The 16,208-nt window shown below is 52.5% G+C and overlaps 1 protein-coding gene across 5 annotated transcripts in view; it reads right to left on the bottom strand.

Moving 5' to 3' along the window:
• The window catches only part of pacsin2 (protein kinase C and casein kinase substrate in neurons 2), a 38,874-nt gene extending 24,174 nt beyond the window's left edge, over positions 1-14,700 (bottom strand). For 2 of the 5 annotated variants that reach the window (XM_031897872.1, XM_031897871.1), the window contains exon 1: positions 14,588-14,687. The gene's annotated coding sequence lies outside the window, so the exon portion shown is untranslated. 5 annotated transcript variants of the gene reach the window in all.
• Between the last annotated feature and the right edge of the window lie 1,508 nt (positions 14,701-16,208).

Below are 16,208 nucleotides of genomic sequence, written 5' to 3'. Positions count from 1 at the left end.
GGGTCATACACAGGACAGAGGGTACTTACAGCTCTCCCCCCCCGGTACTTACATTCCTATTGCCCCTATAAACACACAGTAGAAGAGAATGGGTATGGGGGGTCATACACAGGACAGAGGGTACTTACAGCTTTCCCCCGGGGTGGCTCACACTAAGCACATCCCATCCAGGCAGCCGCTACCCCCCAGCACCCAGGCACTGACCTTTCCATGCAGTGGATCCTATAGCCCAGTGGATCCAATAGCCCAGTGGATCCTATAGCCCGACGCGTTTCATCACTTCCTGCAGCAGCAGCAGCAAAAATCCTTGCAGCAGGGATAAGGTCATTCCCGCACACTGCAGCGCAGCAGCATTCCTGCCCCCACCCCCCCCTCACCCTGGGACCTGTTTACATTCTGCGCACTGATCCACCCCCCCCCCTCCCCGCAGGTAACACTGACTGCCGCCCAGCCCTGGCACTCACTGCACCCACACAGGGGCACAATCAGCTATATGTACAATAGCAAACAGGGCGGCTAATCCTAATAATAAAATCAATGAATTCCCCCCCCCCCCCCCCAATGAGGGTAATCAAGCCCTGTCACTGCAATTAATCCACCGGCAGCACAGAAAGCAATAACCCTAAGCAGTCAGCCAGCAACGCATTCCGTGCCGTCCCTCTACTGATCTACTGCCTGTAATTACTAGGTATAGTAGGGAGAGATGGTGCCTATAGTAGCAGTGGGGGGATAATAGCCTCTGGGAAGGGACTGGGGCTGTGGGATAGCAGGTATAGTAGGGAGAGATGGTGCCTATAGTAGCAGTGGGGGGATAATAGCCTCTGGGAAGGGACTGGGGCTGTGGGATAGCAGGTATAGTAGGGAGAGATGGTGCCTATAGTAGCAGTGGGGGGATAATAGCCTCTGGGAAGGGACTGGGGCTGTGGGATAGCAGGTATAGTAGGGAGAGATGGTGCCTATAGTAGCAGTGGGGGGATAATAGCCTCTGGGAAGGGACTGGGGCTGTGGGATAGCAGGTATAGTAGGGAGAGATGGTGCCTATAGTAGCAGTGGGATAATAGCCTCTGGGAAGGGACTGGGGCTGTGGGATAGCAGGTATAGTAGGGAGAGATGGTGCCTATAGTAGCAGTGGGGGGATAATAGCCTCTGGGAAGGGACTGGGGCTGTGGGATAGCAGGTATAGTAGGGAGAGATGGTGCCTATAGTAGCAGTGGGGGGGATAATAGCCTCTGGGAAGGGACTGGGGCTGTGGGATAGCAGGTATAGTAGGGAGAGATGGTGCCTATAGTAGCAGTGGGATAATAGCCTCTGGGAAGGGACTGGGGCTGTGGGATAGCAGGTATAGTAGGGAGAGATGGTGCCTATAGTAGCAGTGGGGGATAATAGCCTCTGGGAAGGGACTGGGGCTGTGGGATAGCAGGTATAGTAGGGAGAGATGGTGCCTATAGTAGCAGTGGGGGGGGATAATAGCCTCTGGGAAGGGACTGGGGCTGTGGGATAGCAGGTATAGTAGGGAGAGATGGTGCCTATAGTAGCAGTGGGGGGGATAATAGCCTCTGGGAAGGGACTGGGGCTGTGGGATAGCAGGTATAGTAGGGAGAGATGGTGCCTATAGTAGCAGTGGGGGGGATAATAGCCTCTGGGAAGGGACTGGGGCTGTGGGATACCAGGTATAGTAGGGAGAGATGGTGCCTATAGTAGCAGTGGGGGGATAATAGCCTCTGGGAAGGGACTGGGGCTGTGGGATAGCAGGTATAGTAGGGAGAGATGGTGCCTATAGTAGCAGTGGGATAATAGCCTCTGGGAAGGGACTGGGGCTGTGGGATAGCAGGTATAGTAGGGAGAGATGGTGCCTATAGTAGCAGTGGGGGGATAATAGCCTCTGGGAAGGGACTGGGGCTGTGGGATAGCAGGTATAGTAGGGAGAGATGGTGCCTATAGTAGCAGTGGGGGGGATAATAGCCTCTGGGAAGGGACTGGGGCTGTGGGATAGCAGGTATAGTAGGGAGAGATGGTGCCTATAGTAGCAGTGGGGGGGATAATAGCCTCTGGGAAGGGACTGGGGCTGTGGGATAGCAGGTATAGTAGGGAGAGATGGTGCCTATAGTAGCAGTGGGGGGATAATAGCCTCTGGGAAGGGACTGGGGCTGTGGGATAGCAGGTATAGTAGGGAGAGATGGTGCCTATAGTAGCAGTGGGGGGGATAATAGCCTCTGGGAAGGGACTGGGGCTGTGGGATAGCAGGTATAGTAGGGAGAGATGGCGCCTATAGTAGCAGTGGGGGGATAATAGCCGGTATAGCAGGTATAGTAGGACAGAGAGCTCAGCTGTCCCATTGCAGTCACTGACTGTTATAGTTGTAAATAAATTTACACAAAGGGACCTTGTTCCTCATTTGCAAGATGCGGAAGAAGTGTATTGAAGTGATTAAACACTGACGTGTAAATAAAAAGTAATGTTATTATAAAAACAACACAGTGCCCTCTCCTGAAATAAAGAATAACCGCCATTCAAGGTTAAGATGTAAGATCTCTGACAGGGGACAATACACCCTCCATTATTCAACTGTTTACTGTATAAGGGCAAGATTATTGTGTGCCCAGAACATTCCCTCTCTGTATATTTGTATTTATACATATGGGTAGGGGGTGCCATAGTGTTTCCCTTAGACAGTACAGTATGGGGGTACAGCTTATTGTGTGCCCAGAACATTCCTTCTCTGTATATTTGTATTTATACATATGGGTAGGGGGTGCCATAGTGTTTCCCTTAGACAGTACAGTATGGGGGTACAGCTTATTGTGTGCCCAGAACATTCCTTCTCTGTATATTTGTATTTATACATATGGGTAGGGGGTGCCATAGTGTTTCCCTTAGACAGTACAGTATGGGGGTACAGCTTATTGTGTGCCCAGAACATTCCTTCTCTGTATATTTGTATTTATACATATGGGTAGGGGGTGCCATAGTGTTTCCCTTAGACAGTACAGTATGGGGGTACAGCTTATTGTGTGCCCAGAACATTCCTTCTCTGTATATGTGTATTTATACATATGGGTAGGAGGTGCCATAGTGTTTCCCTTAGACAGTACAGTATGGGGGTACAGCTTATTGTGTGCCCAGAACATTCCCTCTCTGTATATTTGTATTTATACATATGGGTAGGGGGTGCCATAGTGTTTCCCTTAGACAGTACAGTATGGGGGTACAGCTTATTGGGTGCCCAGAACATTCCCTCTCTGTATATTTGTATTTATACATATGGGTAGGGGGTGCCATAGTGTTTCCCTTAGACAGTACAGTATGGGGGTACAGCTTATTGTGTGCCCAGAACATTCCTTCTCTGTATATTTGTATTTATACATATGGGTAGGAGGTGCCATAGTGTTTCCCTTAGACAGTACAGTATGGGGGTACAGCTTATTGTTTGCCCAGAACATTCCTTCTCTGTATATTTGTATTTATACATATGGGTAGGGGGTGCCATAGTGTTTCCCTTAGACAGTACAGTATGGGGGTACAGCTTATTGTTTGCCCAGAACATTCCTTCTCTGTAGATTTGTATTTATACATATGGGTGGGAGGGGCCATAAATGTCGGGTTATTCTAAAATCCTGTTTGTGCTGGGGGAACTGGCAATTTAGCTAAATGACAGTTTGGGAAGACTGGGCCGACCCACTGAGAGAGCGCAGGAAGGAGTCACACACACGGGAATGTCGGGCAGGGAGTGCTGGCTTTCCATTGAATAATCACTGATCCAAAACCCAGATCTGTTCACATAGGAACCAATAAATCAAGGGAATTGGTGTCCGGCTAAACAACTTTGGGTCAGCAAGTCCCAGCGATTAGCAGCCAAACCAGTAGAAAGTGATATTCGGAGACAATTTGCAGTTGGTCTTTATTTTTTATTATTTGTAGTTTTTTAGTTATTTCATTTTCAGTTGCTAGGGTCCAAGTTACTTTAGTAACCAGGCAGTGGTGTGAATGAGAGACAGGAATATGAATAGGGGAGGGGCTGAATAGAAAGATAAGGAATAAAAAGTAACAATAACAATAAAACTGGAGCCTCACAGAGCAATAGGGTTTGGCTGCCGGGGTCAGTGACCCCCATTTGAAAGCTGTAAAGAGTCAGAAGAAGAAGGGAAATAATTCAAAAACTATAAGAAATGAATAATGAAGACCAACTGAAAAGTTGCTTAGAATTGGCCGTTAACGTAAAGGTGAACTTCCCCTTTAAATAAGTGGCAGTAGGCATCATGGGAAATTTGTGCCCAAAATGATACAGAAGGTGACCCCGACCCGAAGGGGCTCTTTGATCTCAAAAAAGGCAATTTATATGGAAATGAGAATTCTTATTCCCAGTTATTATCCAGGAAATAGGCCACAGCGGGGGGGGGGGGGGGGGGGGGGGTGGAGACAAGATGGCAGGCCTGGGGGGGAGGGAAAACAAGATGGCAGGCCGAGGGGGGGGGGGGGGGGAGACAAGATGGCAGGCCTGGGGGGGAGGGAAAACAAGATGGCAGGCCGGGGGGGGGGGGGGGGAAGACAAGATGGCAGGCCGGGGGGGGGGGAAGATGGCAGGCCGGGGGGGGGAGACAAGATGGCAGGCCTGGGGGGGCGGGAATACTTGTTTGGCAGAACCACAAGAGCTCGCACCTTTATTCCTTCCCTGAGTTGCACAATCCCGGCCGCGCTCACTGGAGCCCCCGGGAGCATTTCCCTCAGTACAAGACACGGTTTGTATTAAAGGGACAATAAACACCTCTGTTGCGCTCAGCCCCACAAGTACCGCCCCCACCGGGTTCAACCCCTCCCCCGCACCATCCCCATTCAGCTTCTCCTTCTTACTTAGCACTGGCTCCTCCCACTACTTTCCCATAAAGTGTGTATAAATCCCTTCAACCCAGTCGGACCGACCACCCAATTCCCCGCCTCCACTGCATCACTGTCCAGCCCACTCACATTTGGCCCAATAAAACCACAGAACCCCTTGCCTAGGCACCCATTCGCACTATCTAAGCCCCTATCAAACAGCTCTCCCTAGGGTTGGTCTCTCCCTAGGGTTGGTGGGTTGGCCTCTTTCTAGGGTGGGTCTGGTCCCTCTAGGGTTGGCCTCTCTCTAGGGTTGGTGGGTTGGTCTGGTCCCTCTAGGGTTGGTGGGTTGGTCTGGTCCCTCTAGGGTTGGTGGGTTGGTCTGGTCCCTCTAGGGTTGGTGGGTTGGCCTGGTCCCTCTAGGGTTGGTGGGTTGGCCTGGTCCCTCTAGGGTTGGTGGGTTGGCCTGGTCCCTCTAGGGTTGGTGGGTTGGTCTGGTCCCTCTAGGGTTGGTGGGTTGGTCTGGTCCCTCTAGGGTTGGTGGGTTGGCCTGGTCCCTCTAGGGTTGGTGGGTTGGCCTCTCTCTAGGGTTGGTGGGTTGGCCTCTCTCTAGGGTTGGTGGGTTGGTCTGGTCCCTCTAGGGTTGGTGGGTTGGCCTGGTCCCTCTAGGGTTGGTGGGTTGGCCTCTCTCTAGGGTTGGTGGGTTGGCCTCTCTCTAGGGTTGGTGGGTTGGTCTGGTTCCTCTAGGGTTGGTGGGTTGGTCTGGTCCCTCTAGGGTTGGTGGGTTGGTCTGGTCCCTCTAGGGTTGGTGGGTTGGTCTGGTCCCTCTAGGGTTGGTGGGTTGGTCTGGTCCCTCTAGGGTTGGTGGGTTGGTCTGGTCCCTCTAGGGTTGGTGGGTTGGTCTGGTCCCTCTAGGGTTGGTGGGTTGGTCTGGTCCCTCTAGGGTTGGTGGGTTGGTCTGGTCCCTCTAGGGTTGGTGGGTTGGTCTGGTCCCTCTAGGGTTGGTGGGTTGGCCTGGTCCCTCTAGGGTTGGTGGGTTGGCCTGGTCCCTCTAGGGTTGGTGGGTTGGCCTGGTCCCTCTAGGGTTGGTGGGTTGGCCTGGTCCCTCTAGGGTTGGTGGGTTGGCCTGGTCCCTCTAGGGTTGGTGGGTTGGCCTGGTCCCTCTAGGGTTGGTGGGTTGGCCTGGTCCCTCTAGGGTTGGTGGGTTGGCCTGGTCCCTCTAGGGTTGGTGGGTTGGCCTGGTCCCTCTAGGGTTGGTGGGTTGGCCTGGTCCCTCTAGGGTTGGTGGGTTGGCCTGGTCCCTCTAGGGTTGGTGGGCTGGCCTGGTCCCTCTAGGGTTGGTGGGCTGGCCTGGTCCCTCTAGGGTTGGTGGGCTGGCCTGGTCCCTCTAGGGTTGGTGGGTTGGCCTGGTCCCTCTAGGGTTGGTGGGTTGGCCTCTCTCTAGGGTTGGTGGGTTGGTCTGGTCCCTCTAGGGTTGGTGGGTTGGTCTGGTCCCTCTAGGGTTGGTGGGTTGGTCTGGTCCCTCTAGGGTTGGTGGGTTGGCCTGGTCCCTCTAGGGTTGGCCTGGTCCCTCTAGGGTTGGTGGGTTGGCCTCTCTCTAGGGTTGGTGGGTTGGTCTGGTCCCTCTAGGGTTGGTTGGTTGGCCTCTCTCTAGGGTTGGTCTGGTCCCTCTAGGGTTGATCTCTCTCTAGGGTTGGTGGGTTGGTCTGGTCCCTCTAGGGTTTGTCGGTTGGCCTCTCTCTAGGGTTGGTCTGGTCCCTCTAGGGTTGGTGGGTTGGTCTGGTCCCTCTAGGGTTGGTGGGTTGGTCTGGTCCCTCTAGGGTTGGTGGGTTGGTCTGGTCCCTCTAGGGTTGGTGGGTTGGTCTGGTCCCTCTAGGTCTGGTACCTCTAGGGTTGGTGGGTTGGCCCCTCTCTAGGGTTGGTGGGTTGGCCCCTCTCTAGGGTTGGTGGGTTGGTCTGGTCCCTCTAGGGTTGGTGGGTTGGCCACGGGGGAAGCAACCTTACTAATGGGTCTCCTTGTTACACAAAAGGTGTTACACTTCAGGTTACACTTCAGAACCTGGGAGGAGCCTACAATTAAAGAAGGCGGAATATTAATAGAGGGGCGGCGCTATGGCCCCCGAGGCACATTCAGTAACATCACATGAAGCAGGGAAAGGGCTTCTGGGTGGAGGAGTTCACATACAGTATGAAGGGGGACAGTCTGTAAGTACCCCAAGCTCTGCCCACACTGCATGGACTCTTAAGGCGGCCTTACACGGGCAGATTTCAGCTGTCCTTCAGACCAACTCAGCAGCTGCCCCTGTATGGGGCCCCCCTCTACATGGGAAGCTCATACACTGCACACAAGGGCTTTCTTTATTTTTTTAGGGAAGGAGCTGCCATAGGGCACCGCTACTCACAGTCTGTATTATTTGGCCTTTAAAATCATACGAATCACATGGAGTCATGAGGCAGCGCAGAGCCACTGTCTGTATATCTGGCCACGTGCCACGTCCTTACAGTAAAGCGAGATAAGCAGGAGAAGAAGCCATTGGCTATGAGAGAGAGCGCGAGAGTGCAAGAGAGGGGGACGGTGCAAGGTACAGAGAGAAAGAGACGGCGCAAGGGACAGAGAGAGAGACGGCGCAAGGGACAAAGAGAGAGAGTTTTGTTTCCCTTTAAGCCAAAGTCCAGGCCCCGGGCCCTACAGTAAATAAACCCACACTCAGCCTGAACTTTACCCCTCCCGGGGCCACACTCAGTGCCACTCAGCACAACGCCTGCAGATTCAGCACCTTAAAGCGACAGTAGCCAATTTCTATCAGCCGACAGTTAGGGCTGCGCATCCTGTAACGCCCCCTCCAGTACAGATCCCATCGGTACAACTGTTTTTGGGGCGCCCCAACTGATTATTGGGGGGAAGGGAACAATTGCAGGTGGGTGGGGGGGTAAATCACACATAAGCAGACACTTTCCATGCCCTGAGACCTCTTTAACATTGACCAATCGCAAACACTTCAAGGCCAAGTATCCCAAGAATGTGCTTAATACTTCAGCCATTAAATGAACGAGTGGGTACAGAGTGCGACTCCGCACAACCGGCCCACAAACTGGCACAGCGGCCAATGGCTTCTGGGACCCATCCAAATACCCAATCAGGGGGGAGCAAATCAGAAATGTCCCCCCCCCCCCCTGCCGGCTCTGGGAAGTTACCTATTCCGTGCAGGTTTCTGAGCCCGAGCCGTCCCACCCTTAGTAAATAAGGACAGCTGGGTAGCCCTCTCTGCTTATCTCCCCAGAGCAACGGCCATTGGGGCAGGGCCCATTCACACCCTCGGTTACGGCGAAACAACCCCGGCTACGGAAAATTACAGAGAAATCCCAGAAAACCCAAATCTGCGCCAACGAAAGCCAATGTAGGGTTAATGAGACTTCTCATGAACTACATCACTATTGGGGGGTCGTTTATGAACACTGGGCAAATTTGCACCGGGGCAGTAACCCATGGCAACCAAACAGCGGTTTGCTTTTATTGTTCTACTTGCAGCTGGCTGGGGGAAAAAAAAAAAAAAATCTAATTACTGATTGGTTGCTATGGGTTACTGCCCGGGGGCAGATTTGCCCAATGTTTGTAAATGAGCCCCAGTGGGTTCTGGTTGCCTCATATCTTCAGCTTACCTATATACAGACCTATTGCCAGTGGCCCCGGCCAGTCCCCACTCCCTGGCCCCTCTTTTACCTTAAATATAGAGACGGAGTCAGGGCCAGGAGGAGGGACTAGTCACACTGGGCCCTCTCAAAAAGATATTTCTAGACCAAGTTGGACGGGTCTGACTGACCAACATTGGAGTGTTGATGAGGTCCTTGGGTCTCTGTAGGTCCCGCTGTTTGACTTAGGACTAGTGATCGGATCTCCACCTCTGTGTCTGGCCACTTTAGTCTCCGCCCAATCAACAGCTTATTGGCCTATATATATGGAAGCCACAAGCGGAGCGACCCACAGTGGGTCGGGGGGTGGGTTGCCCTGTCCTGGTGGGTCTACAGGAATCAGAACCTAAGAACGTAACTTCAAATGAATGCCCTTCTACAGGGGGGAAAAGGGGTTGGGCCTGGCCAATAAAGATCCACAAAGCCAGGGTGATGGGCCAATAGGAGGGCAGATAGGTACCACTGTAGAGTAGCTCTATAAACACAGGCGGCTGAATGGGTTAAACACAGTAAATGGGATTACTGTAGAACCGGGATGATCCAAACCCCCAGCCGGGGGAAGAGCTGATATACGAGAAGGACACGCGGTCACATCTTGTCTGGAGTCGGATCTCTATAAATTGCCCAGAGTAGGTCCCGGCGGGCCCAAGGGCAGCGCCCAAGGACAGTGGCTCCCAATGGATGCGGCTCGCTTTCACCGGGGGGCGTGGCCATTAACCATAGACGTTTCTCCTCGGCGCGTCCTTCTCCGGAAACCAGAAATGTAATTTTTTTACCATTTATGAAATTGGCTCGTGCCGTCTCACCGTGGCAATGGGGGGCTCGGGGGTTATGGGAAAGTTGCCAGAATGATTTTGTGGGACCTCCGCAGACTCAGGATACTGGCGCTAAAAATGACCCCACTAGCAAAAACCAGCAAGACATGGAATAAGGGGGACCCATGAAGGGTTCTTACGGGGGAAATCGGGGGGCGGGGCATAGATAAATGACGTGATACAGTCCTGCATGGGTCGGGCAGATAAGTGCCCAACCCAGACCCACACCCTGACCCGCCACCCAATATGTCCCCCTACCCGCCACCCAATATGTCCCCCTACCCGCCACCCAATATGTCCCCCCACCCCGTCCCCCTACCCGCCACCCAATATGTCCCCCTACACGCCACCCAATATGTCCCCCTACCCGCCACCCAATGTCCCCCTACCCGCCACCCAATGTCCCCCTACCCGCCACCCAATATGTCCTCCTACACGCCACCCAATATGTCCCCCTACATGCCACCCAATATGTCCCCCTACCCGTCACCCAATATGTCCCCCTACACGCCACCCAATATGTCCCCCTACACGCCACCCAATATGTCCCCCTACCCGTCACCCAATATGTCCCCCTACCCTGACTGCAAATAGGTAACATACCTTCCGGCCCAGGACCCATGAAACCAGAAGTGACCTCACCATAAACAGGAAGTGACATCACTTCAGGCCTCCCCAGAGGGTAGGGTGGGAGGGGCCACTTCACTTCAGGCCTCCTCAGAGGGTAGGGTGGGAGGGGCCACACCCAGGCGGGTTAGCCACGGACTGCACGCTAGCTCAGTGAGTATTCCTGACTTTAACCTTTGGCACCACTTCCTACCCTTTGCAGAAGCCTCCACCCCCTCCCAATCTGCCCCACCTATGCACTCCAATAATGCCCTTTACCCCCCTCTACCTCATGAGTACCTTATTGGTTGGTGGCCACCACCTACGGCCACCATTTCTGGCAACCAGGAGCATAGGCCCCCTTTGAAGTCATGATCAGATCAGAAGAGGTCAAAGATGGCTGCCTTTGATCATTAAGTATGGGGGAGCAGCCCTTATTGGGGCGTAGCAGTTTGGGAGGGGCGGAGGCCTCTATAGAGGGGCTGAAGTCGCCATATCGGACCTCCAACAGCCAATACAGTTCTAGCGGTGCCTTCGCCGTTGCAGAACTACATCTCCCACAATCCCACGCCAGCCTGGGCTTACAGCAAACGATTTCTCGGCGCCGGGGGGAATGTTACAGGGCTCTATGGAAGCCGGGCCGGAGCAGCAGGAATGTGCTGACGCGGGCGGAATCAAACCTGCTTGCTCATGAGCACTAAGGGCTGTAGGAGATTTACCCCCCCCACCCCGAGATGCATGAAAGCAGCAGCGTGGGCATTTCTGGCACCCTCTCTGACTTTCAGACACATTGGGGCTCATTTATCAGCACTAAGCCAAAGCGACCAATCAGTGATTTGCTTTGGCCAGCCAGCTGCAGGTAGAACAATGAAAGCAACAATTTGATTGGTTGGTTACTGCCCAGTGTTGATAAACGGCCCCTAATATTCTTTCTAACGCGCAGTCCACATTACTATGGGCACTGAATATCGAAGCAGTAATGAGAAACCCGAGAAGGTCCTGGCTACCAAGAGCTTGCACTCTACATTCAAAATGGCCGCAGGAAAATCTCCGCCACCATTGCTCCTATTTTGTATCTCCGAGACCTCGGATTGGATCATTGACTGGGGGGGGGGGGGGGGTTGGGCGGCCTTGAGAGAGGGGTGATTAGAATGAACGAGGCAAGAAGAGTGGCAAATCACATGACCCCTCCAGGGCAAAGAGCCAATGAGCAGCAAGCTCCTAATGGCAGGGATTCATTAACACCTTTCCCCAGCGAGATTGATGGGGAAGGGGCCGAGGCGCTGAGCGAAGCGTTCTGGCGTCGGTAATTACAGTCACATACAGCGGAAATCTATACAGGGGATCGAATCTGAATTTAAAGGGGGTGTTCACCTTTAAATTAACTCTTAGTATGGTGCAGAGAGTGCTATTCTGAGACAATTTGCAATTGGTCTTCACTTTATATTATTTGTAGTTTGTTCTAATTATTTCAGTTTTTGTTCAGCAGCTCTCCAGCTTGGAGTTTCAGCAGCTGTCTGGTTGCTAGGCTCCTACTTACCTTAGCAACCAGGCAGTGGTATGGATGAAAGACCGATATATGAATAGGGGAGGGGCTGAATAGAAAGATAAGCAATAAAAAGTAACAATAACAATAAAACTGGAGCCTCACAGAGCAATAGGGTTTGGTTGCCAGGGTCAGTGACCCCCATTTGAAAGCTGAAGAAGACTGCAAATAAATAATGAAGACCAATTGAAAAGTTGCTTAGAATTAGCCATTTTATAACATACTAAAATTTCCCCACTAACGGGAGGTGCTGTTTAGGGTTAGCGGTACAGCTACATGCCTGCCCGAGGCAACGCACTCTATAGCCGACGCTTCCACGCCCGGCCCGTTACTAGCCCCGGGCTACCAGGGAAAGCCGAGGTATTTTTGGAGATTTCTAAATGACTCGGGGGCCTGTACAAATAAAAAAGTGATAGTAATCAGCTCAGGTCCCTAGGGCCAAATGATCGAATTACAACGGACCTGCCTGATCAACATCTGCCAGATATCGGTTGGGTTGGCCCACTGGGGGCCCCGTACCTCCAATGAGCCAATGTGGCCCCCGATCTGATGATGGAAAGTCAAACCTGCCCCATCGAGATTGGACTAATTTTAGGCCAACTAGTGGTCAGGTAGGCCCGTTGGGGGCCCCATAAATGTCCAATCCGATTGGTCATGGCCTCATACACTGGGCAGACCTTAAAGGTGGCCATACACTGAGCAACCCGCTCATTTAGTGGGGGGCCAAACGATCCAATTAAAACAACGGGTATATGTTGGACTGAGGAACACATCAATGAGCCAATGAGGGCCCTGATATCAAAGCTGCCCAATGGAGAGCTGCCCAATTTGAGGCCAGATATGTGTCAGGGAGGCCCGTTGGGGGCCCCATACATGTCCAATCTGATTGGTCATGGCCTCATACATTGAGCGGACCTTGGGCGGGCCAAATGATTAACGGGTACATGTTGGACTGAGGAACACATCAACGAGCCAGTGTGGCCCCTGATACCAAAGCTGCCCAATTTTAGGCCAGGAAGGCCAATCAGGGGTGCCCATAGATGGGCAGATAAGTTGACCAATTAGTATAAAGGATCCGAATTGGCAGCTGAAATCTGCCCGTGTAAGCCCGCCTCTACTGCATTGGGTCAAATATGTATATATAACGAGCCTGCATCCGGCCCGAAACCATACGGACTGCACTATAAAGCCCAATGCCCAGTAGCAGAACCAGCGCTATATGGAACCAAGCAGAACCTCTGTATATGAGCTCATACCTGCAGGAAGTCCCGGAGGTTCAGTCTTTCAGTTCCTCTTGGAAACCTTGTCCTGTTGATTTGCACACGCGTGTATCATAGGCGTCTCCCTGTACTGCTAGGTGCCCCACTGGGTCATTGTAGAAGGGGGGGGGCGTTAGTGACCCCCACCTTTTTAAAGCCAGAAAGAGTCAGAAGAGGAAGGCTAATACATTAAAAATGATAAATAAAAAAAAATGAAGACCAACTGAAATTTAATGGGGTGGTTCAACTTTGTGTTAATGTTTAGTTTGTCACAGAATGGCCAATTCTACGCAACTTTTCAATTGGTCTTCATTAATTATTTGCCTTCCTCTTCTAACTCATTCAAATGGGGGGGTCACTGACCCCGGCAGCCAAACCCTATTGCTCTGTGAGGCTACAGTTTTATTGTTATTGTTACTTTTTATTCCTTATCTTTCTGTTCAGCCCCTCCCCTGTTCATATTCCCGTCTCTCATCCCAACCGCCCTCCTGTTGCTAAGGTCATTTGGACCCTAGCAACCAGATAGCTGATGAAACGCCAAACTGCTGAACAAAAATTGAAAACTACTAGGAATGAAAAACGAAGACCGAATATCTGCCGGGTCGTATGGCAACCGTGGGTGCCAACGTTAAATCCCATTTAGGGCCCCCCAGTTTCCACCAATACCATCAATTCTACTATCTGACAGCATGGGGGTAGCTGAGCGATCCTTACTGTGCACGGTGGGGGTCAGGCAGAGGGAACACTCTGTATTACATACCAAGGCGATTGCGTCACAGCCGGGGAGAGAGCGGTTGCTATTTAACATGAATCACAATTTACAGCGTTGCTGGGAGTGGGGATTCTCCCCGAGGCTCCGTCACACAGAGGTGGCCAAGTCCCACTCGGGGAATGCCCGAATTCCGTAGCCCACCCCTAGCACTCATTAGCCCACTCACCGGCAATGTAAACATCATTAGCCCCCCCCAAGACGGGAGCAGCTTGCATGCTGGGAGTTGAAGTTCAGCTACAGTTGCATGCTGGGAGATGTAGTTCAAAGAGAGCCAATTAGATAAAAGAAAAACATTTTATGGAAGTGAGAGTAAAGGCGTGCCAGAACCGCACGGAAACGTCTCTCCCCCCCCCTCCGCCCCTTCTCTGGGGGGGTAAGTAATTACACTACCCCAGCATTGGCAGCGCCCCTGATATAGGTGCCAGCACCCGGGCTATAGGGGCAAATGTGACACTCCTACCCCCGCCTCCTCTCTGCAATCACAAGAGCGCTGATAGTGAGCTCTATATGAACAACACCCCCCCCCAGGCTGATAGTCTTAGGTTTACAGGTAAGGAGCAGTCCATTATAAAGGGAAAGATTTGCTCTGAAGTACAAACATGACGGAAAGTGAAAGCGGTTTCGGGGGTTACCGTTCCATGATGAAAAAGTGCAGAAGGGGCCCCCCGACACAAGTCCAGGTCACCCCATTTATAATACTTAGTGCCTACCTTCCTGCCCCCCCAAACTACATATACAGCCCCCCTCCCTCACAATACAACTCCCAGCAGCCCCTATAACACAAACAGTATAACCCTGTGATATATATATATATTTATATTACACACACACATATCAAATATATATAACTAATTCTCCCAGTCACCTCTTACCCTGTACCCCAATACTTACCCCGTACCCCAATACTTACCCTCTTACCCCAACATATAGCCCCGCCCCCGCCTATAACGTATAACCCTTGCACCTCTGACACTAACCCACATCCAGGGCAGCGCACACAGCGGGACTACATACACAGCTATATCCATCCGCCATTACACCCGGGGCTCCCCCATATCTCCCACACTCCGTGACCAAACGCACGTACCTTCCGTCCCGGTAACCGAGGCTTCTCCCTCCCGTGTCCGCGGTTCCCTGTCAGGATCGAGCTCCCGCTGCCTCCCAGGCACTCCCCTCCCTCACACCCACATACCACGACTGCTGCAAGCTGATTGGCCGCCTGGGAAGCCTGTATTCCAAGCCTCGCTTTCGCATCCAGGCCCTGAGAGAGAAATTGTTGGCGACATCGAGGCTTGGAACGCACGTGACCGCAGTTGCTCATAATCTGTAGGCAATAGTAGCGCCGTGCTGCCCCTGTGGGGCTGGGAATCAAGCAGAACCACTGTAGTGTCCGAATACTTATGGGAAATCTGTGTAAAAGCTCCCTAGTAGGAAGGGCAGATTACTGAATACCTTGGTTTAAAATATACAAAATTCAAATGTTTAAGGTTTATTGTGTTATATTATAAATAAAAGTGTGCTTTGGGAAGTAAAGGATTGTGGGAGTGTATCTCCCGGTAACCCTGTGACTGTCTCTGCTTCCTTTGCACGGGGGAGTGTATTTCCCGGTACCCGTGTGACTGTCTCTGCTTCCTTTGCACGGGGGAGTGTATTTCCCGGTACCCATGTGACTGTCTCTGCTTCCTTTGCACGGGGGAGTGTATTTCCCGGTACCCGTGTGACTGTCTCTGCTTCCTTTGCACGGGGGAGTGTATTTCCCGGTACCCCGTGTGACTGTCTCTGCTTCCTTTGCACGGGGGAGTGTATTTCCCCCCCCGGGGGTATTCCCGTACCGTGTGACTGTCTCTGCTTCCTTGCACGGGGGAGTGTATTTCCCGGTACCCGTGTGACTGTCTCTGCTTCCTTTGCACGGGGGAGTGTATTTCCCAATACCCGTGTGACTGTCTCTGCTTCCTTTGCACGGGGGAGTGTATTTCCCGGTACCCGTGTGACTGTCTCTGCTTCCTTTGCACGGGGGAGTGTATTTCCCGGTACCCGTGTGACTGTCTCTGCTTCCTTTGCACGGGGGAGTGTATTTCCCGGTACCCGTGTGACTGTCTCTGCTTCCTTTGCACGGGGAGTGTATTTCCCGTACCCGTGTGACTGTCTCTGCTTCCTTTGCACGGGGGAGTGTATTTCCCGGTACCCGTGTGACTGTCTATGCTTCCTTTGCACGGGGGAGTGTATTTCCCGGTACCCGTGTGGACTGTCTCTGCTTCCTGTGCACGGGGAGTGTATTTCCCGGTACCCGTGTGACTGTCTCTGCTTCCTTTGCACGGGGGAGTGTATTTCCCGGTACCCGTGTGACTGTCTCTGCTTCCTTTGCACGGGGGAGTGTATTTCCCGGTACCCGTGTGACTGTCTCTGCTTCCTTTGCACGGGGGAGTGTATTTCCCGGTACCCGTGTGACTGTCTCTGCTTCCTTTGCACGGGGGAGTGTATTTCCCGGTACCCGTGTGACTGTCTCTGCTTCCTGTGCACGGGGGAGTGTATTTCCCGGTACCCGTGTGACTGTCTCTGCTTCCTTTGCACGGGGGAGTGTATTTCCCGGTACCCGTGTGACTGTCTCTGCTTCCTTTGCACGGGGGAGTGTATTTCCCGGTACCCGTGTGACTGTCTCTGCTTCCTTTGCACGGGGAGTGTATTTCCCGGTACCCGTGTGACTGTCT

The sequence above is a fragment of the Xenopus tropicalis genome, chromosome 3 (assembly GCF_000004195.4).
Source record: "Xenopus tropicalis strain Nigerian chromosome 3, UCB_Xtro_10.0, whole genome shotgun sequence".
NCBI classification, from domain to species: Eukaryota; Metazoa; Chordata; class Amphibia; order Anura; family Pipidae; genus Xenopus; species Xenopus tropicalis.
Note: the sequence above shows the minus strand (reverse complement) of the source record. Positions and strands in the feature narration are given on the sequence as shown.